Consider the following 26,539-nt stretch of genomic DNA (forward strand, 5'->3'; position numbering starts at 1 on the left):
GCATTGAGCCTTGAAGTTGGCAGTCTCTGTTAAAGGGCAGAATTTTCAGAGTGTGTTTTACAGATTGCCACCAAGAAGGATCTGGGACAGAGCAGAGACCAAAGTCTGCCTTCGGACAAACGGACTTTTTTCACTTGACTCCAGGGTTCGTTCAGCCCAGTCACTGCTGACTTCTTGCTGGCTTTGACTTTAGTTTTGGAGATGGTGTCTAACTACATAGCCCAGGTCAGGCTCCCCATTCCCTCCTGGAGGTCCATTTCCTTATTATATTGAAAATAAAATGCAACAGCCACACAAAACCTGAAAATAAAAGTGTCATAAGCCTTGTCACTCCTGGAAAAACATTTTAACTTGGTGTCTTTGGAATCTACCGGTAAAGAGGCCTCTTGATTTCTTTCCACACGGTGGAGGGTTTGAAAAGGTGCCGCAAGAAAGGGAGCAGATACACAGTAAACTTAGCAGACAGTGAGAGCCTTGGGCAATTTTCCAGCTAACAGTGTTTCTGGGGGCTAGAGGTGTGCAGAAACGACAGACTGTCCTGCAGCCCAAGTCACTGTAAGTATCTTGCTCCCAGTGTATGCATGGGAACTCCCAACTCCATCTACTCAAAATTTTTCTACAAGACATGCTTATGTTCTTGCTACACACACTTAGCAAATGAACAGATTCTACTCAAACAGAAGAGGTTCTATAACTGTCGTAAAGGCCTCCAGGGTGTGAAGTGCAGTATTGTAATCCAGGCCTTGTTGTGTAGACAGCCTAGCACTCCTAGCCCCATGTCTAAAACCACAGTAAGCATAAAGTGCTATGCCATGATTCATGCTCTGTCATGTTTTACTGTAGTGAAAAAGTCGTGCTAGGCCTTTCAAAACTCATAATTAAACCGTGCAAACGTTGCATAATATTTCACAGCCTTTTAAAAATATGCTTTGGGAAAATGACCTTTATGATTCAAGCTCAAGTCATGTGCTTTTTTTTTTAAACACAGGTTGTAGATTTGGCATCATCTTACTTTCCACTGCGGTGCTGAGTGGGGACAACAAACACCGAAGGCCACCCATCAGCCTTCATTTCCTCTATCACAAGGAACCTGCTCGCGTCCTTTGCCAATGGTGTGCCAGTAGGTGGTGGTGGTGTGCCAAGCCTCTCCTTGCAATTTGGGTTGTCTTCAATCTTTTTTTTTTTTTTTTTTTTTTTACTTAATTGTCCATAAAAAAATAACAAACCAAAAGAGGCATGGCAATATAGTGCATCCTGAGTTTTGTGTGAGAGGCCTCTGACATGTTTTGATGGAAGTGGACGTGGGGCCATGAACACAGCAAAGCCAGAATTGAAATGGCCGGATTGTTAGTTGCCTGGCAGGAAAATGAGCTTTAGGTCCATTTGTTTGGTGAGAGCGCCGTTAGCCTTGGAAACCTCCATCCTTCTCTCTCTGCAGTGAGATGGTTTCTGAAACCACCCAGTGGTGACAGGGCGGGGTCCCCATTCATTAAGTCTAACTCGGTACTGCATTGTTTAACTATGTTGCTAGAGTCAGGGAAGAGTCAGGGAAGGGATGTGAGGCAAGGGGTGGTATTTATAATCATAACTGTGTGGCTTCTGGGAAATACTACAGGAGGGATTAAAATAAGAGTTATCTAGAAGAGGCCACAGATGGAGAGAGAAAGAGACCGTTAGACATTCTGCAGAGTGCAGATGAAATATTCTTGAAGGAGTCTCCTCTGGTAAGTCAAGCCATCAAAGTGAACAAAAAGTTGGTTAGGCATATAGTGTGCGCCAGGCACATGCAGTGTGGCCAGGAACAGCGATGACCAAGAGCAGTATGGCCTCTGCTCCAGCTTCTCAGGGAAAAGCTTCCAACTGTGCGATGCTTGGAAAGGCTCCTTCCTCATGCACTTATCACCACACTGAATTATTTCATTCATTCATTCATTCGTTCATCCATTCAAACATTTGTATATTTAGAGGCTGGTGAAATGATTCACTTGTTCTTTCATTCATGTTTCCACAAATGATTTTGTTTTACCAGGGCTTGTGTGGTGGGAAATCATTAGTGAGTGGTTTTATGGTCTCTGCCTTCTAAGAGTCAGGGCTACCAGAAGATGTAAAGGTTGTTTAGAGAATGGCTGCTAAATCACACGCCTGATTTGAACTTGCAAATGGCTGTTTCCAAGGTAGAGGCAGGAATGGCAGTGACATTTGTGACATGTTTATGCTCTGTGACCGAGAGGAGCAGAGTAGGAAAGCACTGGACATGCGTTGAACAGATGCGGAGCTGAATTTTGCCTCTACCATAAACTAGGGGAGGCTCACATTCTTCTACTACCCAGAGTAATATCCAGGAGCCAGCAAGCTACGGAAAAAAGGTGTGTCACAATGCGAGGCTATCGTAAATGCTCGATTAATCTGAGTGATTTCCATGATGGCAATGCTAAAGGAAATGAAATCCTGCCAAAAGACTTATCTGATGCTTCCTGGTAGGGAAACACACACTCACACGAGGGTGGGACTCGGCACCACTGCTGTGCTTGGGGCTGAGTGTCTTGAGAAGAGCTAGGCTCTGGAGATTAGGTGGTGAAGGAGTGAGGAAGCTGGAATTTTGCAACATGGAGAAAGCCGGAACTCAATATTTTAATCAATTCATGCTTCTGTTACTAAAAGTACTGGATAGCTGACTTCAAGCTGAGCCTTCTATACATTGGCTGTTTTGTTTTCTGTTTTCAGGACAAATGGTTTTGATGAGATTACATGACGAAGGCCATTACAAATAATGGGTGACAGGGTCTCCCTTCACATTCCTGACCCGACTTCCTTCTATTTGAAATGGACGTCAAAGACAAGGGAGAAGGTAGGGAGATAGTGGAAAAGACCACGGTGTGTTTCACTCAAGAAAAGAATGCTTTTAAGGCAACAGCATCAAAATAGCTTTAGCACCTAAAGATATGATCCTATCAAAAGATCCATCTCAGTGTGGCTTGCTTCTTCCACGTTAGCACCAAAATGCAAAGAGCCAAGGAGTTACTCTTCTGTTCCCTAAAACAAGGAAAAAGCTGAACAGAAAATCTGTGACCTTCTGGATCTCCTGTGAATTCTAGCAGTAAAACAGGTCTCTACCGACAAGGCTTGGGAAGCAGGTAAGCATGGAAGGCGACCACACTAAGGTTGCTCATGGGAGCACATCATGGGGATTTCATAAGTTCCTGGAAGCTGAATATAGGCCTCTATGAGAATACAAATCTAAGCCACAGTCCTGTCAAGGAGGGGCATATTTGTGACTCAGGAACACCATTGGGATCTCAGGGAATCCCATCTAACAGTAGACTGTCAATCAAAGAGCTGTAAGGAGCAGACCAAGCAGAGTTCATGAGAAGCTCTAAGACAACGCGGGAGACAGTAACAAAGACACTAGAGGAACTGGATGCCTTTGGCAACTATAGTTTTGTAACCATTAAACCTAACCCGGTGGGCACAGGAAGCTCACCAAAGGTCTGTCTGCTTCAGTTCCTGTTCTGGATGCACCATGTTCAACTTTGAATAACTCACCAGAAAGGAAAGAAATGCATGGCCTAAAAAGACAGACTCAGATGTGACACAAGTTTTAGAATTACCATGGAGGGAATTTAAAATGGAAATTGTAAGACAGCCTCAAAAGAAAATTTGAAAATGAAAGACACTGTAACAGAAAACATCTTTTATAAGCTCATTAGTAGACAAGCCATGGCTAAGGGAAGTCGGGGAACTTGCAAATGTGTCAATACAAACTTGTCAAACTAAAAAGTAAAGAGAAAAAAGAAATAAAGTATCAGGGAACCATGGGCTGTGTGAAAAGGTGTAGCACATGTGTAATTGGAATACCAGATGGAGGAGAAAAAGAGTTCATAGGAGAAGACACGTGTAACATATACATGACTGACTGCTTTAAGAAGCTCCAGAGCTGTGGAGCTCTTAGCAGAAAATCTAGCTGAAGAAAAAAACTCTTTAAAGTGGCCAGATGGAGGGAACAACAGTATACAGAGAGAAAGAGGGATTAAAATCATGTCAGAGTTCCTTTCACAAACCATGCAAGCACAAAGGGAATAAAGTGAAATCAGATGTTGGGAGAAAATTCACCAACCTAGAGTTTTATACCCAGCAAAATTATTCTTCAAATGCAAGGAAAAAGCAATACATTTTCTGATGAAATTGAAGTCAATGATCACCAACAGACATGTTTAAAAGGCCTCAGACAGCAAGAAAATGACACAGACCAGAAACTTAGATCTGCAGAGATAAGGAGGTCATAAGAAAAGAAGTGAATCTAAATGAAATAAAGCCTTGCTTGCTTTATTCATGATGAATCTGAAAGATGTTAGAAGCCACAATTTATTGACAGTTACAGCATAAAGATCAAGGAAATGGTTGGCAGTAATGAGAGATAGGAAAGAAGTGATACAGGGTCAGTAAGGTGGTACATGCTACCAAGTCCAACAAAACGAGTTTGATCCTCAGGACCCATGGTGGAAGGAGAGAACCACTAAATTCTGTAAGCTGTCTTCTGACCTCCATAATACACTACAACATGCACACACATATGAATTATATATGTATGTATATATATATATTAAAAAGAAATAACATAATGATTAATGGATAACATTACTTGATTGTGGGCATACTTTTTAAAATTCTAAGGCAATTATTAAAGCAATTTAAAAATATTTTACTTATTTACTTTATGTGTATGGGTGTTTTACTTGCATGCATATCTCTGCAGCGCTTGCAGTGCCTATGGAGACTAGAAGAGGGAGTTGGATTTCTGTGGGATTGGAGTTAATAGACAGCCTTTAGTTACCTGTGTGCTAGGAATCAAACCCATGTCCACTGGAAGAGCAACCAGTGCTTTTAACCTCTGACCCATCTCTCTATCTCTCACAAAGCAAATTTTTAAATGTATACTTGATATGCAGATAAGCAAGCTAAATGAAATTATATAAAATCTTTAGTTACAGGAAGAGGAGGCAGAAAAGCAGGGGGTGGGTTGAAGAACGGAGCGCAACAGACGTAAGAGTTAAACCACAGCAGATGATAATCCAGTTCTATCTATAAACAGTTTAAATGTGAGTTGTCTAAATCTACCACAGAGGTTGTCAGAACAAGCTACAAATAAAACTTAACTACCTGACGCATACAAATGGCTCATTTAAATACAGACTCGTAAGCATAAAGGGGTGGAGAGGAATTGTGCTCATATTAAAAAAAAAAAAAGCCCAAGTTGCTATGGCTGTATTAGTTTTATAAAAAGCTAATTGAAGGTGGAGATTTTCAAGGATAAGAGATGAATTACATGATGATGATGATGATGGCAAACTAATAAATAATACATATTCCTTAATAGGTGCCCACTGAACAACGGTTGTCGAGAGGCCTGAGGCAAAGACTAACTGAAATACAAGGACAGGCAGACAAACCCAACATTAGGGCTAGAGGCTTCAGCATCCTCCTCCAGTCACCGATACACCATGCAAGCAGAGATGCGGGCTCTGCTGACCTAGACCTAGGGAGCACCCACTGAGACAGACTACATCTGAGGCCTTGAAATACTATTTGATGTTAAAGACATAATCATACAGAGCATCTTCTCGGGCCACAAGGACTTAAACAAAACAAAACTAAACTAAACACAGTAACAGGAAGATTGTTGGGAAATCTTCAAAAAGAAATTGGAGATTGCCTGTGAATGCTATAGGAACCAAATAAAAGATCTCAAAAGATGTCACTTAGTGAAAAGGAAAGCAAACACCAACATTTAGGGGAAAGAGTGGAGGCAGCATTAGAAGGGAAATTTCTGGTGCTGGAAACATTTGAAAGGAAGGATCCAACATCAGTAACTAAAGCTTATGAAGTGGGAGGGAAGAACACTCCAAACCTGGGCGACGAGAAGCAACAGTACCTAAAGCAGGTCCGTGAAGCTGACAGCAGACAGCCAGCAGAACAAATGCCACTGCTTGGAAAATCCAAAGCATCCCAATCCATCCTTGTGTTCCCTCTGGCTAAGGAAAGGACAGGCAGGGACATCCAGCCTTATTCACGTGAGCCTTTGGTGGCCCTGGCACCTGGCCTCACACTCTGTGTTCCCCATGGCTCATTTCCCAATACCTGGTCAGGATGGCAGGGCTCCATGTCTCAGCTGTAGTCAGAACCCTGTTCCTTGACCATATGGTGGGCATCTCTAAAACAACAAATCTTCCAGGCACTTTTGACCCATTAAAAATAAACAGTGGTCCATCCACTCACTGCAGGACTGTCTGCTTTCTAAAGAACAAAACCTGCTCCACAAACATATAAACCTAAAGAGGTCTGTCTTTTCTGGGTTTTTCCTTAAATGACTCCCCCCTTTCTACAAGGAAGAAGGCAGAGTCATTCCCAGGGTGCCCTCCCAGTGCACCTTGGTCATGGGTAGCTGGTGTAATGCCCTCTTGGATGCCTCAGAGCACACAACAGGATGTGAGTCAGGACTCAGAGATGTGAGTCAGTTTCCAGGGTGATGTGTCAGGGCGAGCCCCAGGGGAGGTTGCATGGTCTCATTGGGGACCCCCTGTGAAGAAAGACACAGGCTACCTTGTATAGAAAGGAGGTGGTGGCCCTAGATGCGTGGAAGCTACCCCCTTTGCCCCAAATTATGCAATGCCAGCTTTCCCTGCTGTTTCCCTGCAGCGTAGGGTGCTTTTGAGCCATGTTTGCTCTGGCTTCCACAGTGGACAGTAAATCCACCCCAGCACCAGGAGTTAGAAAGAACAGCAGTCACCCCAGAATCTCCCCAGGTAGCCAGGGCTGGATTTAGCGTCGCCTAAGCACATCAGTGAAAACCCATGATGACATGAGTCAGTTCCCGCCCGCTCTGGATCCTGGAAGAAAAGAGGGGTTGTGAAAGAGTCCCGGGATTTGCCAACCACCCATCTCCCACTGGCTGCAGACATTTTGGTTAGTCATGTGCTGCTCAGCCGCATTCACTGTTCCAGCAGTTACTTTGGAGGAAGGGCATCCAGTCTGAGCCAGATCAGAGATCTGCCCAGGTCTGGTGTTTCAAAGGCCTTCAGTGTCTGAGGGGATCCATTTCCCCTGGTATCCTTCCTCCCAGGAGGTGACAGGAGCCTTGGGAAAGGAAGCTGGAGTTGTGTGGCTTCATCTCCACTCCTGTTTCCGGTACCCACATTCCTCACTCGGTCCAGGGAGGCTTCCCGACTTCGTGATCTGAAAGGCTTGTTCCTACCATCAATGCCATTAACTCTGGTGGCTCACCCCAGAATCCTTTTCCTGTAAAAACCTCTGTTTCCTCATCTTAAAAAAAGGGGATGGGGGGTTAACCAGACTCACCTGCCTCACAGGTGTGAGAGTTAATTAATGTTTGTGGTACAGCTTTGAGATCCACAGATGAAAGGCTCTCTATAAATGCAAAGTGCTATCCCTCATTAGAGCTGCCAGACAGTTCCCAGGGGAAATAGTTCAGCCCTCACTATGAGGCTGCTCCCCTCAGCCAGATCAGTCTGAGACACGTCTGGAAAGGGCTCTGTATTTAGGCAGAGTCCTCCCTGTGCAAGGGTTCAGGGATAAGTCACCGGCTTCTAGAAAAGACAGTGTTTTCATAACATGTCTCATTCTGTGCTGGCACCACCTCTCCTCTGTGGACAGAGTGGCCTTTGGTGTGCAGACAGGAGAGGGATTCTGTTTCTGGGGGCACCAAAGGCCCTGTTTGGTCTCTGCGGTGTCCTTTCTTGCAGATAAGTTATTTCACTGAACTTTGTTAAAGTGCCCTCTTCCCCAATTCCTCATCTTAAGGACTGTCTGTGCCCTCATTCTCTACACCTCTGAACTCCACTTAGGTGTCCTTGGCCTGGAGAAGCCTATAGTCAGGCTGGATAATGTCTTATGAGCACCTGACGAATTCTCCTTTCCTTCATTTTTATTTTCTCCTCCACTTGAAAGACTGAGGGTAAAGATGTCTTTCTACCCCCTGTCCCAGGTGGTCCTTCTCCAGCATCTTAGTCTTTTTTAATACTTTCTTCAATAGTGTGAGGGAGAAATCCAGTGTCAGGGATTGGAAGCCCTATGTAGCTTTGCAGCTTCGGGCTCCACCCTCAGTATGGAGTGAGAGGACAGAAGTCTGCGGCACCTTGGGAAACTAAGCAGGATACCACAGCCCTGGGCATCTCACAGTAGAATGTTCTGGAGATGGTTCACAGACAGTAGCACACACTGCACCTCACTTGTGTGGCTCAGCTCGGGATGTTGGAGATGGTCCGGGCTGGCTGCAGGAGGCTGCATGCTCTGTTCTGTCCGGCCTCTGCTCTGTTTTGCTGCTGGGTCCCCAGGACAGCTCAGAGACACCCCAGCTGTCTTCTACTGAAAACTAGATGCAGTGAGAGCTATCCTGTGGCCGGTCACAGTAAGGGAATGACGGAGACTTCAGCAGGGTCCTTATAATGCTTTCGGGTGATTGTAGGCAGCAAGAAAGGCGTGGCCATTCTCTTTGGAACTGCAGAGGGTGGTAGTGATGGATCCACGGCCTGCACGATGCCAGGATGAGAGGCTCTGGAGCTCCGGGGGCCAGCCTAGCATCAAGTCCAGCTGCTCCACACTCTGTCATGCCATTTGGCAGCTATGTTTCCTCTGGGAATCCTGACTCCCTGTGTAGTACACATATCTCTGTGCTGAGGGCTGTCACTGAGCCAATACTCAGGTGGGAGAGCAGAGGAAACCGGCACCCCACAACCTGACCTTTAGGGCTCTGTGTGCACTTCTCTCTAACCTTTTGCTCTAGCACTGTATTCGTTTTGTTAAATGTGGGAACTGCTTGGAAACTTCTAAGGGGGCTTGAAGGCCAGAATTTAGGCTCTGCCACTCTGGGTTCCTAGAACCAGGGTACTAATCCATTCTTATTGGATCTTAAGTAGAGTTTATGGCTTTATACTGCAGAGTCTGTCAATGAATTCTTGTTTGTGGGGTCAGAAAAGAACATTCAAGGCAATATCCTTTAAAATGCTCCCCGAACCAAAGCAGAGGGTTCTCAGTTGCACTATGGCTTGTGTAGGCCCCAAGCATTTCTAGGATTTGGGTGCCTCACCTCTGTGCCATCCCCTATCCCTGAACCAACAGTGGTTGGGCAACAAGAGAACAAGGGCATGACTTTCGAGTCTGGGAGATTGTCATGGAGATACCAGTTGGCCTGTTACTGTTGAGGCAAGTGGCTTACTCCCTGGGGACACTCCCCTCATGTTTGATGAGGACTCATTGCATCAGCCTGTGAGGTGACTGGAAGGGCAAAAAGGGACCTTAGCCTGCTGCTTGTCAGTTTGGTTACTGGGACGGGGAGGCAAGGCAGTCTCCCTTGTTGGCCTTTCAGGGAATGGTAGCGGTGTCCAGAGTGGGGACTGCTTGGCTATTACCCAGCAGCTTTCTCAGCCACATTACCAGTGTTCCACATAGCAACCCCCCCCCCCCGGGCTACCGGCAGTGAGACTTGCCTCAGCCAGCCAGAGTTCCAGGGTGCAAACTGTGGTTTCCACAACCATGTGTGTGTGGCTCCGGTGGCCAGGTGCCAGCACTGAAACACAGGGCAAGAGCCTTCTCCCGCTGAGCACCACAGCTCCAGAGGAAGAACCATGCTGCTGAGCGCAGGCTCATGGCAGGGTGGCACAGCCACTGCCAGGCCACAGGGCCTGAGAGCTGGAGTGCACGTCAGGGATTCATTGTTCTTTGTCTTTGGAGGTGTGAGTCATGTGCAAGGGTTGTTCTCTCTTTAAGAGCTTTCATTCCACATTCTCAACTCACAGATGAAACATTCCGCGACAGGGGAATAGAAAGTTTCCTCAGAGATGGAGTGCCTAGCCCCCTGTGGTAAACTCTTGCACGAGAAATCCAGTATCTGCACAGGGTGAGGTGGGAGTTCTGGTCTGGTCTTACAACACTGTTCTCTCCAGCCTGAACCCTGGCCACTTTTGCTTTTTCTTTTCCTACATACTAGACTTGGGCTCTTAGAATCATTTTCCTGAGGCAAAGCTAGGAGACCAGCACAGTGGAGAGTTTGGGTTGGGGATGGGGTGTTCCTTTCCCTCTTTTACTCACTCTTCTAGCTAGGCTATGCACAGGTCCCTCCCTGTGTTAGAAGAATCTGATAAATAACTCCAGGATCTGCCTGATGAGAAGGGTCCACCTTTCATGATTCCAGCTGTTCTTGTCCAACACATCTGTCCTTTCACAGGACCTGTCCTGTCTGACTGTGTGGTACAATGGTCATTGAACACTATGCTTCCATCACAGGACCTGTCCTGTCTGACTGTGTGGTACAATGGTCATTGAACACTATGCTTCCATCACAGGACCTGTCCTGTCTGACTGTGTGGTACAATGGTCATTGAACACTATGCTTCCATCACAGGACCTGTCCTGTCTGACTGTGTGGTACAATGGTCATTGAACACTATGCTTCCATCACAAGACCTGTCCTGTCTGACTGTGTGGTACAATAATCATTGAACACTATGCTTCCATCACAGGACCTGTCCTGTCTGACTGTGTGGTACAATGGTCATTGAACACTATGCTTCCATTTGATCTCCCATGGCCTCTCCGCTGTGCGAGAAATAATGGTAAATCCGAGACGTGTATTCTCACATGCCGTGCCATCCATCCTGCTGGTAGCCTCAGGAGTCAGTGGGCTCTGTGGCTAGGATCTCAGAGCTGACCTTCACTCTTGAACTGTGGTGGCCCATCCAATGAATCCACCCAGCCCAGCCCATTTTCCACAGAAATGTCTCTCAGAGGAGTGCTGCTTATCACTTACAGTAAACACAAGGCTCCTTCCCCACCACCAGCAAATGTTCTCAGGAACGGCTCTGTGTCTCAGAGATGGCTGAGTTACTCAGCTCCAGCACAGGGTTGGGGGCCGAGCCCCTGCCCTGGCACTGGGACTGCACCCTTCTACTCAAGCTTTGGGCTGTTTACTGTCTCCACTTCATTCTCAGCCACCGAGGCACCGGGCAATTCTTGCTTCTCAGTTTCCCAGCTGGAACCCCTCTCTCATTTTCACGGGAGAGCCACACGAGGGAGGGGCTTGCTCACTTAGGTTTGCAGCCCTTCTGCACACCCCAAGTCATTGACCTTGATGTGAACTAACTGGGATTGCAATAGATTAATAACGCAAGTTGGTGAGATGGAGTCTGCTACACAGAGGAGACCTTTGAAGATAAGAGCCATGTGCACTTCCATAAACTAATCCCTGGAGCTCTGAGCAAAGGACATAAACTAATGAAGGCCGACTCATCTGGGGGCAATCTCCACTCGCAGAGGAATTCCCCCCTGTGCTCTGATTTGGGAAGGCAAATGAAAATCTGCCAGAATTCTTTTAAACTCTAACACAGATCTCAAAAAAAAAAAAAAAAAAAAAAAAAAAGACACATATCCATACAGAGTGAAAACTCTTGGTAATAAGCAGACCTCTGATGATCTAAAGATTCACAGTTTCATTTATTGACTTAGTGAAAGTAAATGGCATTTCAAATACAACCTTCATACTTGAATGGATGAGGTCACCCTGAGAAAGATGATACTGAACTGAGCCCAGCAGTGGGAACCCTTCCTCCAGAGAGCTCCTTTGATTTACAAGGTCAAGGCAGCCTTTCACATAAAAGAGATAGGTTTTTAGTGACTTGGACTCAGATGGAAGAAAAGCGATGCACAGGTTAAGATAGTGAGCAGTACTGAAGCAGCTGCTTACGCAAAGGGAATGGCCAGGGAAGGAGGAGGTGCCAGAGACCCAGAGTCAGCAGATCTACGGACCCCCACTCCAGCTGCACATTGACATCGTATGTTTATAGACTAAACACTTAGGATTTTCCCAGGCTGGTCTAAAACAGTAGGGAACTCTCCTCTGGGGGATTTCTAGCCATGTCAGGAAACAGGCTTGTCTTGAATAGTTAGGAGAGTGACAGGCATTTAGTGGGGAGAGATCAGGGGTGCTGTTTGGTATCTGATGGCATGCAGGAGGGTCCCAAACAGAATGGTTCAGCTCCCAAAGCCAAGGGTAACTAAAATGACAAGGGATGCCTGATCCAGGGAAGGTCACCTGGATATGGAAGTTTGGCCAACTTCAACGACAAAGCAGAAAAGGGACTTCTAGAGGCAGGTATGGTTGTGAGATTTTTAAGTTAGCACTGTGGCCTGGGGGGAGTACACAGAACTGGGAGGGGTGAGGGGGGGGCAGCTGGGGTTAGGCTGCTCCTAAGGAAAAGTCTGTCTCCACACTGGAGTTTGGAGCAACTGCTTTTAGACAGTCTCAGGACTGGCACCCAGACGTGGCACTGGCCGAATCAACCCTGGGGGAGCCCAGGGTGTAAATGAGCAACACGAGCTCCTGAGTTGACCACTGGCTTTGCCACTTGGAAGGGATAGGCCAGCACTTGCCTCTCCTGGGCTTCCTGGGCATGAGTCACGTGTAACTAGATAATGATGCAGGTTGCTGTCAACAGTTCTAAGGTCTCATTCCAATGTCTCATGGAATGATGGAGCAGAAAACAGCCGCAGAGACTCCCCATGCCAGACCCAGGTCAGAGGAAGCTGAAGCCGAGATGAGGGAATGCTCTCGGTTCCCCAAAGAAGGCTGGAGGTAGGATAAAGGCAGATCTCTGGGCTAATTGTAGCCCCGATACTTTCATAAGACTGTGGGAAGTCATGCCTCCTCCTATCTAGGAATCATATTCTGCCAATATAAGAAGGCTTACACTTCAAAAACTGTACAAATAACTGCTGAGGGTGTTGTTGGGATGGGCACTGAGGAGGGTAGCTCTTCCTGTTTAGAGATCTGGGGGTCTTCAAAGCATTTAGGGTTCCCTCAGATTTCTCTCTTACATTTGTATCTCCTCTCGGCCCACACCAGACCTCAAATAAAAGTTAGTATCTTTTGCTTTCATAATTCACAAACAATCCAAAATCAAGGGCAGGATAGGAAAAGACCATTCTGGGGTGGTCACAGGGAGGAGCCAGGCTTCCTAAAACAAGAAGACAGCAACTGGAGGAGTCACATTGTCACCCTGCCTCTTCTTCTGATGGCCTTAAGCTGCCAAGCCCTGTGCCCCGGTGACTTGAACCCTTTACGGAAAGCGCTACACTCTCTGTTCACATCACTTAAAGTAATGAGCTAGCTCCGCTTGTATTAGTCTGTCTTTCAAGTGGATTAGATTCACAGGCTCGTTCCCCTCCAGTCTCGCAAGCTTTGGCCTGGCTGTCTGGGCCTCCAGAGCAGACTGATGAGCACAGGCCAGACAGCAATGAAACGCAATTACCTAGGCAAACTTTTGAAGGATTTGAGCCCTGGGGCACAGGCTGTTTACCAGAGACTGAAAGCACCTTTTGTACTGAGCAGGGCCAGTTGCCGTGGTCGTTGGGAGCTTTGGATCCTGCCTGCCACTGGACTGCAGGCGGGATTTCTGGGGGCTGATAACATCTGCTCCTGTCCGCACCTCAGCACCTCAGGGTCTTTCTGTTTTTCAACAAGAAGACACAAGCACCAACAAAACCCGATTATAATATCTCCCTTTGTGTTCACAGACTATCTTTTTCATTGGTTTAGTAGTTTTTTTTTTTTTCCTTTCTCATATGTATTGTGTGTACAAACTTTGGGGGAAAAAAGGTCAGAAGCCATCCTACGGCTGATTGGCTCAGTAACGTGGTTCTTTGGAAGTGAACAACCTTTCTGAAAAACAGGAACTCCCTGTCTTCTTTAAAAACAGCAACAAGCAAAAAAGTACACACAGTATACTCATCCAAAGCACTTTCCCCTCGAGTTGAACAAAAAAAGTTTTCAAAAGTACCCAGAGAAGGTGCACCCCCAAGGGGACCAGAGGCAGAGGGCTTCCTCTGCAGGGGCCACAGCTGGTGCCATTTCACAAGGATGGCGGGTACAAAGACAGGTGAGAGTGGGCTTCAGAGGAAGGGCAGTGCCAAGGAGGCATGTCTGGCTCCTCTGCTCGGCGGGAGACGGAAGTCACCAGAAGCTGGGGATGGGGCTCTGGGCTCTGAAGCCATCTGACCTGGCAATGTTTAATTGTTTTTAAAGAAAAGATTTCTTGTGGTCAGACTAGCCTTGAACTTGTTACACAGCTGAGAGCTGTGTAGCTGAGAATGACCTTAAACTTGTGACTTTCTTGCTGCCAGCTCCTCAGTGCTGGCATTAGAGATATGTACCGCCATGCTGAGTACACGAAGTGCCTGGCATTACGGATGTGTTCCACCATGCCAAAAGTGTCAGGCTTGTACATGCTAGCCCTGGAAAAAGGCTTTATTAGGGTGGACAGGCGAGAGGGATGGAGAGTTCAATACAGTGCTTCAAAGGATGGGTTTGAAGAAGAACACAGGAATGTGGTCTGGAAAGGAAGCAACAGACCTCTGCATCTGAAGGGCAGGAAGCAGAAACCAGGCCTGTGTCAAAGAGGCAGCAGTGTGGTAGGGGCTTGGATCCCTAGGAAGTTGTGAGTAAATAACACCTCTTATTTTCAGGGTTTAGGTCTGTAATTAAGCATGCAAAGCAGGTTCAAATATGTGGAAGGCTACCTTGGGAGAGGCTGAGATGTCTGCACAGGAAGGAAGACAGGGCAGAGTGAGAGGAGTATTTGGTGTGAGGGGCAGGGCTGGGCCAGAATGTCAAGAAGCAAAGGGACTTGCCATTTTCCTCCTTACATTATTCTCTGCCTAGAACTTTGAAATGGGGTTCAGACCCACAAATGTTCCCACTCTGACTGCCTTCCTAACATCAGAAAAATGTTTCTACAGAGACTGCAGCTAGCTCCTGGACCTCGAGACTGGACTCCCCGGGGACCCAGAAAAGTGGGAGAGAGGGCTCATGGCTAACTGGACCCCTGCTATCCCTTCAGTGGTCTTAGAGCCCAGATGTGTGTGGGAGGAGGTGCTGGAGCCCACACAGCCCGTCGGCCTGCTGGCAGGTTGCCACTGTTGACTGCCCTGCAGAACAGGAGAGCATCTTACCCAGGACGATGAGGGAGCAGGCCTTTGGCCCCACAACCCCTCCAGTGTAAACAAAGAACAGACATGGGGAGAAGTCACACTGAGAGGGACTGTCAGGCTTATCTAGGAACTGGGAGAGAAGATTCCATTTGGTCCAGGGGGACACAAGGATATCCTGAAAGGTGGGACTCCTGAGGCCTGCTGAAGAATAGGGGGATATGCGCAAGGGGTGTGGAGGGGAACATGACTGGCCACAGGCATTCACTGGCCAGAGAGGAAGGCAGGTAAGAAGCTAATGCCTAGTGCTTCTGCCTCCCTCCTGCTCCTCTTCTGGCGTATGGGGCATTTCAGAGGTTGGATGGGCTAAGGAGCAATTGGATAGCCCCTCATGGCTTGGAAGACCACGGGGAGGCCTTGCTGAGAAGGGGACTTAAAACAGGCAGTGAAAACAATCCCTGGATGCCAAGACTTTGGCCTTCAGTTGGCAAGAGGCATTAATGGCTCTCTGGCTATGGCCTTCCGAAGGCTGCATGATGGGACTAAGTGGACTCTGTTGATGGGATAGGGCTGAGCTGGACTCCTTGGACTCCCTGAAGCCCAGGGTGACAATGGGAAGCTACGTGTCTTACGTTGTCACTCAGAGTCACACAGATGGAATCTACACTGAGGTCAGAGGGGTCATTACTCCTGCACACTGTGGCCATTCTGCTGCCCCTGAAAAGTTGTCCCTCTGGGAATGTCCACTGATATCCTCGTAGAGACACAAGGTGGCTCAGCTTCAAGTCTCCTAAGTCCTTAGTCGCCCATGAACTAAGTGTTTGCATTCCTTGTAGTACCTCTAAGGAGGAAGTGCCTGATGGGCTTGGTGTGTGAATGAGTTCTTTGTAGGTCTGAGGACAGCCACAGGCACCTAAGCCTGGGCAAGTCACCCACAGACTACTGAGCTTTCTGAGTCCCCAAGCCATGGTGGCCACAGCGGGGAGAGCCACCAACGGTTCCCATATGGCCTCCATATAGTGGGTTCTTGCGTCACAGAATGCCTGGGATAGTTTGCACAACCCTTGCTTTGAGCCTGCCCTATTTATATATAGACAGTGAGTTAGTGACTAACTCTACACCTTCAGAGCCACCAGCTTTGAGGGGTGCCAACCTGGACCTGGGAGAGCCCCTGGCTGTACCTGTTGCTGTCAGAGCCTTGGGTGGGTGGGGGCTGGCTTTGTACCCACCCATAGCTGCCCATAGCCAGCTCCACTCTCAGTTGACCTTGTGGAAAAGGCAGGCTACACTGGAATGTGATGGTCTGGTATGCTATCAGTGAATGAATTTCTGTTCCCTCACTAGGATCAGCACAGGAAAGGAAGAAACAGAAAGGGCGTGGCCATGAGTAGGGGGATGGGCTCAGGTTCCAGCCCTGGGTGGATGGGCTAAGGGTTACCCTCCCTGCCTCATCTTGCCTCTCTACTGGGCTGGAAATGGATTGTCTAACAGACCTCTCCCTACTTATGCCACAGGAAGTTCTTCAAAACATGGCTACTGTTCGGATTATTATTATTTACTTTCTAAATATTAAGATCACTTTAGAAAATTGGGGGAGTGATAGGACTGGGCAGGGAGGAGGGGCTAGGAAAGGAAAAGAATTCAAGCGTCAGCTGACCTCAGTAATCCCCTAGTCTTGCCTTGGCTTCTTCAGTCGCCCCTCCTTCCAACTCCTCGCCTCCAAGTTCTGAAGGTGAAAAATAAGCAGCCTGGGCTGGAGATGCCTCTAACAAGGCCCTCATTGTCCCAGACAGGTGTGAGATTGGACTTGATCTGTGGCCAACACCTCCAGCGCCAGCGCCAGCCCTGTGAGCTGCAAACATGCACCAGCCCTCCAGTAATGCCGCTGCAGCCAGCCAGAGACTCAACAATTTAAGGCTTAACACGCACAGCATAAATCAGAGGAGGATGGACCAGCCGGCCGGCAGCTTCTTGGGCAGGTGCCTACAGACTGTCTGCACACCAGACCCGGCCTGTTTGGGTTATTTGAGACTTTTTTTTTAATATAATATAAAGTTGAGAACTTGGGTGGAGCTGTGTACACAGGCACACCGGGGTTTGCCCTATCTTGTCCCGACAGCCCCTCGTTCGCCTGAACGGTGTTTTGAAGGGACTCCTCAGGACTGTGCCCCGTGCTACTTCCAAATACTAGGAATGTGGTCCAGCCATCCAGACAGGAGAGGAAAGCCAAGCACCAGGATGACAGCATGTGCCACCTGCGGCAAGTCACTTTAACCCTCTGGATTGCCACTGCTCAGCTATTTAAGGAACAGGCTGGCCATGCCATTTTGCCCTCTACCGAGACACTCATCAACCCCGACAAGCTCAGAGTCGCCCTAAGTGTGTCCAAGTCAGGAGAAGCCATCCCTGTGGGAGAGGAATTCAGCTTGGATCTGGAGGGGGTCCTTAGCATTTCCAAGAACACCCTTCACTGCGCTAATCTTATCTGCTTTGGAGACTTGTGTTCCTCAGACAGTGGAGGAGGCAAGCCCAGAGTGCAAGTCCCCTGGGAGTTCGGTCATGACTTGTCAAGAGCACTCGCAGTGGGTGGTGAAGGTGGAGATGACAGGCCTGCAGGGCTAATTAGCCAAGGGAGTCAAGTCCCCATTCTCTTTTAAAACCTGGTTAACCATTAAGTAAATATCATTTGAGGGCCAGGATTCGGGAGTCCTCTGCCGCTCAGTTAAGGAAGGGAGCCAGAAGCCAGCCATCACTGCAGGAGCCTGTCCCCTGGCAGCTAGGAGAGAACGGTGGGGCACCTCTGGCTGGACCCAGGTCTCATGGCTCTTCAATGCGGTCTTCTGGGAGCGAACGGCAGGAGATTGGCAACATCCTGAACTAGGTTGAGGGGACTGTCACTCTGCACCCTCCCACCCTAACCCTCCCAGCCTCGGGCCTGCCGGGAGCTGGCGTTCTCACAGCTGTGGTGGTGTCACCCCACACACCTGTCTGCTCTCCTCCTCTTGGCATGACAGCCTGGGCTGCAGCTGAAAGCAGGCTTGCAGGGCAGGGCTTTCAGTGGTGGGTTCAGCACCCAGGGAGATGAAACCTCATTCAAAGATGAACACATCAAAAACAGGGAAGAGCCAGGCCATTCACACAAGGCGATTCTGTCTGATTCATGAAAGCAGTGGAGAGGGGGAGGGGCCATTCCCTGACCACTGCCCACACGGGCCTTGGGTTCAGGAAATGACCTGTCAGCTTGCTGCAGCTGTTAACAGTGTTGGGAATGCTTGGCGGGACTGAAGAAGATGAGAAAGAGTGTAGCCGTATTCATTTAAAGAAAAAAATTCTATTTTAAAAATAAAACTCAATATTAAGAAAAGAAGAAAAAGGATTGTAAGAAACTAAATCCTACCCTCTCCCTGAGCCAAAAACACATTTCAGGAAAAGGCTGAGTAAGGCTGAGCAAGTGCTAGGGGATGAGCTGTTCCCATGTGACAGTCTCCCATATAAGAGGACGATGGGACCTTCAGGGTGTTGGCAGGGTGGTGGTGGGGCAGGGAAGAGGCCCTAGGCAAAGACGTTTTAGAGTCCTTTCAACCTTGACATGGTTCTCATATGGTCTTGTGGGATAGTTACAATGGTTTGTCCCATCTGAGTTTATCCAAGGATTGGAAACTCAAATCATATTCTCCTGTATCCTCTCCAAAGGTACCAGCACATCTGAGGAATACAGGGTCCTATAGAGACACTCCACCAAAGCCACGGTGAGCTGTAGCAGTAATGGCACTTATGAGAGCAGCAGGAGCATCTCTTAAGAATTCAAGCACACTGGGCACTGTGCTGAGCACGCTATCTCAGCCTCAGTGAGGGGTTTGTGCAGGAATGAGAGGAAAGACACAATCATGCCACGTGCTGGGCACAGGACACTCTGTGTGTGCTGGCTTAGTCTTCAAGAGCATTGGGTGAGTCAGGCACTATGATCATGCTCATTTCACAGATCCAAACAGTGGCACAGGGGGCCAAGTGCTTCCTGCAAGGTCATATAACTAGGGAGCAGATAATGTGGGGTTTGATTCCCAAGCATCATGAGTCTGCTAGGCTGGCCTAATATATTAGGCTTTTCTAGTGCCTCTGGGTTTGTTCTGGGTCTAGTTGTGTGCTGGCCGATGGAATGGATGGACAGGGGATTTGGCATTTTGCCCTACCCAAATGCCCTGGCATTTTTTAGGCTTTGGTGTCCTCAGAGGAAGCCATGACTAGCCAGGGAGAAGTCTGACAATAAGAGCTACTCCACCTAGACCCTCGTCTATGTCTTCCCTTCCCCCAAGGTGCAAAAGAACCAAATGAGGGAATCGGGAAAAGCTGCTGGAACAGGGATAACTAGGTTCCCTTCCCTTCCACCTGAACTGGCTATCTGTAATTTTACACAAATTCAATTTCAAAGTCATGCTTTGTAATTTATGGAAAATCATATTAAATTAAACAGATCCATGTCTGGGCAATGACTTCTCTCATTTAGCAACATACGGTGGCTCAGAGCCTCCCAAAGCTTGATCACACAGCAAAAAGTATCACTCCGTCCCCTCTACCACCACCCCCAATAAAGTCTGCCAATCAAAAGCAGCAGAGTTAGAGGCTCTGGGGTGCCTCTGTGGGTTTCCCTGAAAGTGTTAGGGGTGACTGTAAATCTTGCAAGATACTGTATCCAGGATTAGAGAATGTTTAGGACCAGCTTGCACTTGCATGGCAAAGAGGCCTAGGACACAGCATAGATAACAGTGCCAGCATGGGAGGAGTCAGTGAGGGAAGCGCCTTCCTCCAAGTGTGAGGATTTGATCCCAAGAAGCCACATGAAAAGCAGAGTGTGGGATCACATGACTAATCTCTAGGGTGGTGAGACAGTGATAGACAGAAACCCTGGAGTTTGATGGTCTTTTTGCCTAACCGACTTGGCAAGGCTCAAGGCTAACAAGAGACCCTGCCTCAAGCAAATGTGGCAGTTACTTGAGGAAGGACCCTCGGGGCCGTCCTCTGAACCGAGGCTGTCGCCTGACTTTCACACACATACATACATGTGCCCGCCCTTGTCTATCCTCCACCAGAAAGAAATGGGGGAGGGGTGGTGTTGGGTAACACGGGAACACAAGGAACACCCCGAATTGAACCTTCTAGATCATTCGTCCTCTGTCTGGGGTGACCTGTGCCAGATTGGATGGTGGTGGGCCACAGCCAGACCACTCCCGATCCAGTCTATGGACATAACTGTGATTGATTCATTACTGCCTTTGGTAAACACGCGACTCTGACTGCATCCTTATGGTAGTCTTCGCTCCTCAGCTACTCTGGCAATAATCCAGCTGCAGACACTGTTACACACCTACACAGAAATTTTTTAAGTTGGAGGTGGGGGTGGAAATGGGGGCGAGGTGGGCTTAGGATCAGTCTCAAGAGCTCTGGGCTCATTCTTAAGATACTGGCCTTGCTGGAAAACCAGAGGAAGCACATCGTCAAACCTGGGCAATTCCGGTTGGTCTGTGGAGTGGGTGGTGGTTTACCGCACAATGCAGATGAAGATGAAGTGACCTTGAAACGTCTAAATAAACCACTGAATGGGCAGAAAGGCCGAGTCAAGCCCTGGAGCTTGGGCTGACTTTTACAGATATTTTAATAACTTTATCGTTCTATAATTTGCCATCTGATATGTGCAGAAAGATGTGCTAATGGAGGGAGAATGGCCACGGCTATGCAGTCATCCCGGGAGACTTCATAAAGCAACCACATTCACTCCCCTCAAACGAGCAGCCACTCTGAGAAGTGCATCCCCAGTCTCATTAGTTCTCGGACCCTTTTTGTCTCTCGATGTTCTTTTACAGCCACCAAGGCAGCCCACCAGAGCACGCAGAGAGGAAACAGCAGAGATTTAGCTCTGAGCCTCAGGTCTGCCTTGGAGTGTGAAGCTACAGGGAGAAGATGGCTCCTGCCAAAGCAGGAGTTGAGAACTTATGAAGCTGGAGACTGTCCCAACGGGTGAGCCTCTGCACCCACGGGCACACTGGCTCACAGATCTTCCTTCCTCACAGATCTACCTTCCACCAATGGTGCCTCTCCTCACCCCCAGAGCAGCACAATTATAGCAATCCTCTGCCACACTCCTAGGACTGGCTGGTCACTAGAGTGCCCAAGTCTTGATAAGTTTAACTGTGTTAAATCCTGGAACCCCAAATTCAGTGACTCGAGTCAAACTATGTGAAAGAATTAAGATGGCGCGAAGGAACTGGGGACAGACTTGGTGTCCTCTCATGCCAGCCCTTAGCTGTTGGATGGCCGGGAATGTGTATATACATTCTACCCATGTGACTCCCTCTTAAAGGAAAAGGCTGGACTTTGGCACTTGAAATGACTACCCACCCTTCCAAAGCTATGAGGTCACGATCCTCGGAGATCGGAATTGGACAGCGATGGTTCAAATCTTGCAAATATGTCTGGAAGTTTCTAAGCCTTTGCATGTGCCAGAGGGTGATGCTGAGTAGTAATGATGCCCATGACTGTGTGTGACCTGAGTCAGAGAAACAGGTCTTCTCTGGCCATCTGCTTCTACCAGTGGCTTAGTGACTCATTCTAGCTCCTGGACCATGGTTCAGTTCATTCCTGAAATGCTTCTACTTTTCAAATGGTAAGCACTGCTCAACGGTGCCTGGATCAGGCAGAACTCAGCCCGAAGACCTCCATCGCCTAGTTACAAAAGTCAATAGAACAAGGAAATAGCATGACCCCTGCCCTGCTTCTTCCTTGCTCTGTTCTCAGGCACAGCAAGGCTGAGCATGCACGTGACTGATCAGTGTTTGTTTCCAGGGTGAGCTCTATTCTGTTTTTCTCATTCCTAGCTTGTCGTATTGACCATGCTGGATCACCACATTGACACATAAAATATCCTGCCAGCTAGGGAATACAGGAGGGAAGTCTGTGGAGAGATCAAGGCTGGGCAGTGAACATTGTATTTGCAGGCTGCCAGCCATCCTACCTTCAATCGCCACAACAACTGGCCATTCTGCTGCTCTGCAGGCAACTGTCTAATAGTAATATGAAGTCTGTGTGGGCCAAAAAGTGTGGGAAGAGGACAAATACCAGGCACTAGTTGGCTATGGTCTAGAAGGTCAGGGCTACTCTAAACTTCAGTACATAGTGCCTGAGAGTTAGGATGGGGTGTCCTGGGAGCAAGAGAGAAGCAAGACAAGACAGAGCCATGGAGTCTTTCAGGTCACGTGCGCTTGAAGAAACCTACCCTGACCAAACTGGGCTGGGGCTGTGCTTTCAAAGCCTACCAATGGGAGAACTCAGCGGCCGGGGCTATGATCCCTTCCAGCTTTTTGCTGCCCTCTTGGGCCAAACTTTTGGCAAACTTTGACAAGACTTCACAGCTGCAGTCAAAATCTTTTTCTTAAACCTCCGAACTTGAAACGTTATCTCTAAGTGATTTGTGACTTGGCATCATGAGGGACTCAAAGTCAATCACCGTCCTTTTGGAAGGAGTGTCTGCTTGACAGTACTCTGTGCTAAAGCCACTTGTCACTTCAAAACAACAGTGACATGCCTGGCTCTGGCCTGGCTTCATCTGGGAGGTCAAATTCTTGAGTTCATCCCAACCGGCTGGCTTTGGCCTTCATGACATTCTTTTTGTTTGTTTCTCTGCTTGCTGCTGTCTGTGTGATCACTGGATTTTGGAGGCTAAGCTCAGGAGGACCCACGTCTCCTGTGTTGTGATCTGATATTGGGGAAGGGGTGTCTGTGTGGGGGGTGGAAGCCTCACTTTTCTACCACTGTTGAGCCTTTATTTCATCTGTGTTGGTGCTCTAGAAATCACGAGAAATAGCCAGGCTTGTCTAGAAAAACGAAAGTAACTCTCCTTCCCAGGAAATGAAACAATCATGACATGGCTGCAGCAAACAAAGGGCTGAGGTGCCTGTGTCCAGATGACAAAATGGGGGCCCACAGGCATGGGCTCACAGTTACCTGGACACCTGGTCTACCATGAGGGACATATGGGAAGTCCTCATTGTACCGGCACCAGAAATGACAGGGTCATATTCTAACCGCAAAGGAGGCAGGTGGTCTTTTACAGACACAAATAAGTGAAGGGCCTTGACAGCTCTCACGAATGACCTGGGTCTAAATACAATAATATGTGACCTTTTAAGACGAAGAGGAAGAAACAGAATGGAGAGGTCACATGAAGAGAAAATAAGAGGAAAAGGAGAGGGAGAGGAAGAAGAGAGGAGAGGAAAGGAGGGGAGGGGAGGGGAGGAGAGGAGAGGAGAGGGAAGGACCCTTCTTTTGGACCTTCAGTGGGAAAGTGTCTGTGTCATCTCAGTTGGAACTTGCAGCCTCCATTTGAGAAAATAAATTCTCATTGTTTTAAGTCACTAAATTTGTGGTCCACATGCTGTGTGTGAGCCACGGAAAATCTGGTCAAGCTGGTATTGTTGCAAAGATTGTCACAGAGAACATTCCCTGCTGTGTGTGTTTCTTGTCCTGAAGACCGACAAGAACAACTAATTAGCACCCTCATTTTGCAGTTGGGGAGACAGAGGCTTTAAGAGATTAAACTTCTTGTTAAAAGTCCTGGAGAATATGCAATAGCCAGTCCAGGCCAGTTTGGGGCTGCGCTCTTCCTACTCAGCAGCTAAGAACGTGTGCCTTTTGAAGCCTCAGCTGTGTAACACCACTGTTCAGTAAGTGCACACGAGTGCTTTGTACAGTCCAAGGATACCATTTAATGCACCTTGGCTTCACTGGCGTTAGGGAGAAGTTCAAAACCTCAGCAGACTGGACAGGGATGATTTGATCCCTGAGTCCAAGCCCCACAGTAAATTATTTTTCCTTGTAATCAGAAAAGGTGTCCACAGAGGACTAGCGGGATCCCCAGAATATGAAGACCACTTTGAGCAACAGTCATGAAACAATTTGGAAACCGGGTCCTATCAAAGTGTGGTTTTGGGTTACAAAGGTGGTGTCAGTTTAAGCGGTAAGTGATTCTTTGAAGGGCTGATTAAGTACTTGGGGCAAGGTTTGTATGTGGTACACCAAGGTCACACAACACTGTTTTAGCGACCATGGTGCTGGCACTTGTGGCTATCCTTCAGATGGCTGGTTGTGTTAGCACCTCATGCTCAAAGGGACAGGACAAGGCCCACTGGCTCTTTCTCCCTCCCTCCCTGGCTTCTTTCTCTTTTCCTGAATGTCCACAGTCCAGTTCTGTAGCTGAATTTTCATACTTTCTTTACATGGAGTTTGTGTTGCACCAGCTAAGAAGGTGCACATGGGGGAGTTCTTGGTTCCTGTCTTGGAGCACGTCTCTTCCTGTGAACTTGGCTTCTCATTCAGCCCGCTCACAGGACAGGGGCTCTGTATTCTGCACTCATCTTTCAGGGTTTTCTCCTACCCACGTCTTCCCCCTCCCCTTTTCTCCCCACTTCCCTGTTTATTTGTGGGAACCTCTGATTCAGGCTGGTATGCATACAGCGCTGACACTGAAGCTCTTCAGGTTTCAGTGCATGCCACAGACAGGAGCTTTTTTGAAGGAAAAGTTATCTCATGTTATAAGCAACTTGTATGGGTTGATTTCTAGTACTCTGAATTCTTTACTGTGTGTGCATGAAATGGCCGATCATAGGTTTACCAAGGAAATCAGCAGGCCCATCCTATGTTGCTTTTAAAGGGATGCGTATGGGACAGAGAGAGACAGACAGAGACAGAGAGAGAGTGAGAGAGACAGAGACATACACAGAGAGGCAAAGGTGGAGAGAGTCAAAGAGAGAGAGTGAGACAGAGACAGAGAGAGAGGGACAAGACAGACACAGACACACAGAGGCAGAAATGGAGATGCACAGAGAGACAGAGTGGGGGCAGCAACAGAAAGCAATGCTGAGAAGTTGCGTGTTTTACTGCAGTGTGGGAAGTGTCTGCAGGCCCCGTCCTCTCCCTCTGCTATGCTATCTTGAGTGTTGGTGGCAGGCAGGACAAGAGGCCCTGGTCCTTCACATCCTCGTCCAGCATTGCTCTCTGGATTCAGGCGTGTGCCCCTTTCTTGGGAAGGTGAAAATGCTTCCTTCCTTTTGCTCGTTCTGTGGATGGAGAGTTGGCCTGACACGGTAACCCTACCTCTAAGAACTTCACAGACAGCAGCGGAACATAATCTTTCCAAAGGGGCTTTGAAGGAGGCTAACTGTCAGGTTAGTACACTGAGCATCCGGAGGGAGCCTGAGCACACAGCTTCCTCAGCCACATGAGACTAACTCAGAGCAGCCGCGCTAGCCTGGGCTGACAAGTGCTACTCGGGAAGGTGGCTCTCAGTGTAAAAGGCCAGAAAAGAGAGACTCCTGCATGGAGGGAGGAGCCACCCCAAGAAAGCACAGAGTATCTGGGAGTCCTCTCCTGCCACTATCCCTGGCCCACACATTCCTCTTTAAGGCATACTCAGAAGCTCAGTATTCTGACTGGTTTTCTTTTCTCCCTATCTGTAAGGTACCCCCAAAATATGACGTATTAAGACACCCAACACAGAGTCTGATGTTATTATCAATATCAACACCAGCATCAATAGCTAATTAGCACAGGACGCACTCAATCCGCGTCTACACGGGTGGCCAGGCCAACACCTCTCAATGCCTGTTGACCTGAAGCGCATTGTTCCCTGAATCTGGAGCACAAGTACACCCATCCGCCTTCTCCCCTGCCACCTTCCAGCCTGTGCCGTCAGGAAGCTCTGGGTGTGCCTTCACGTTCATCACTTACAATGTTAGAAATGGTGACAACGGTTTGCTCTCTGAGCTGAGAACTCTAGTCTTTCTCTCTATAAGCCACACCACAAGATCACCGAGGGAAAAGAGCAGAGCAGATGGTGAAGGTGAAGTCTGAGCTATGCCCAGATATATCACAATGAACCCAAGGAAAGTTTATGGCAAGAGGCTTAGCGTGCCAGTTCGTTAACTTATGTGGTCAGAGGAGTTCTGCATCAGTATCTTTATACCTCATCCTTATCTCCACATAAAGGTAGAAGCCATGCTGTCATGATGGTTTATTGGTAAACCATAGTCCAAGACTTAAAATGACTGACTTAGCCATCCCTGAGTGGAAGGTGTACGGGAGGGGGCATCACTACCCCAGAACTCCGTGATCTACCCCACCCCTGCTGTAAAACAACAGAGAAAAGCCCTGAAACATGGCAGGGGTTCACCAAGGGGTCCTCACTTGTATAAACATGCAGCCATGACGAAACGGCTTTCTGCTCCACTTTATGACTTGCTCAAAAAAGAAGCTGAAACCAACGTCAGCTTTTTAAAAGTTAAAACCTTAACAAATAAACACTGGTTTGGTGGCATGGCAACCTGCCGCCCTCTCCATCGGAACCCTAGTGCAGGTTATTCAAGATGCCTATTTGGTAAGATAAGGAAAGGCGATATGATCTTTTGCTGGCAGAGCTGAGGGGGTGGCTCCAGTCTTCAATCCCCTGCCTCCCACAGAGCCCCTCTACAAACCTGAGAATCATTCCTGTGTCTGTGCAGAC

The 26,539-nt window shown here is 48.1% G+C and overlaps 1 protein-coding gene across 2 annotated transcripts in view; it reads right to left on the reverse strand.

Annotated features, from left to right (window-relative positions):
* The window catches only part of Runx1 (RUNX family transcription factor 1), a 221,627-nt gene that overhangs the window by 11,556 nt on the left and 183,532 nt on the right, over positions 1-26,539 (reverse strand). The gene's annotated exons all lie outside the window — the stretch shown is intronic.

This window comes from Meriones unguiculatus, chromosome 17 (genome assembly GCF_030254825.1).
Source record: "Meriones unguiculatus strain TT.TT164.6M chromosome 17, Bangor_MerUng_6.1, whole genome shotgun sequence".
NCBI classification, from domain to species: Eukaryota; Metazoa; Chordata; class Mammalia; order Rodentia; family Muridae; genus Meriones; species Meriones unguiculatus.